The 814-nt window shown below is 43.6% G+C and overlaps 1 non-coding gene across 1 annotated transcript; it reads left to right on the top strand.

The window, feature by feature from the left end:
* The first annotated feature begins 208 nt into the window (after window positions 1-208).
* On the top strand, window positions 209-346 carry LOC119924764. The gene has a single exon (XR_005449460.1). It is a non-coding gene; the product is annotated as a small nucleolar RNA SNORA7 (small nucleolar RNA).
* The last annotated feature ends 468 nt before the right edge of the window (window positions 347-814 follow it).

The following is an 814-nucleotide window of genomic DNA, read 5'->3' as shown; positions in this document are numbered from 1 at the left end:
ATAGAATAGATATGTACAAGTAAAATAGAGTAATAAATATGTACAAACATATATACATATATACAGGTGCTGTGGGGAAGGGAAGGAGGTAAGATGGAGGTAATAAATCCACTATATTGTGGAAGGAAGTATCCTTGCCTATCCACTTAGATGTGTTGTGCTCTTCCAAGAGCTTAGTAGAGTGTTTTGCACATAGTAAGAACTCAATCACCTCTCAGAGTCACATCTGGAGAGTTTCCAGTACTCTACCGGTTTCGATTATGGGAGGGAGAGTCAAGCGGAGGCCTACCCATTCCATTCCTAGCTTGGGCAGTGGCTAGCAAGTGGAAGGCAATCTGCTACAAGTCAAAATAGTAATAATAATAATAATAATAATAATGGCATTTATTAAGCGCTTACTATGTGCAAAGCACTGTTCTAAGCACTGGGGAGGATACAGGTGATCAGATTGTCCTAATGGTGGGCTCACAGTCTTAATCCCCATTTTACAGATGAGGTAACTGAGGCACAGAGAAGTGAAATGACTCAAAGTCACACAGCTGACAAGTGACAGAGCTGGGATTTGAACTCATGACCTCTGACTCCAAAACCCATGCTCTTTCCACTGAGCCATGCTGCTTTGGCAGGGAAGAGAGTCGAGGGCGGAGAATCAGGTTTACTGAGCGGAAGGAGGCAATGGTAAATGGCTTCTGCGTTTTTACCGAGAAAACTCTACGTACACTCTACCAGAATGACTGCAGATGGAGGTGGGGTGTTCTGGGAGAGATGAGCCCATGGCTTTGTTATAGGTCAGACATGACAGCATAAGACAACC

This window comes from Tachyglossus aculeatus, chromosome 2 (assembly GCF_015852505.1).
Source record: "Tachyglossus aculeatus isolate mTacAcu1 chromosome 2, mTacAcu1.pri, whole genome shotgun sequence".
NCBI lineage: Eukaryota > Metazoa > Chordata > Mammalia > Monotremata > Tachyglossidae > Tachyglossus > Tachyglossus aculeatus.
The sequence above is the reverse complement of the archived record's forward strand: the minus strand, read 5'-3'. Positions and strand labels throughout refer to the sequence as shown.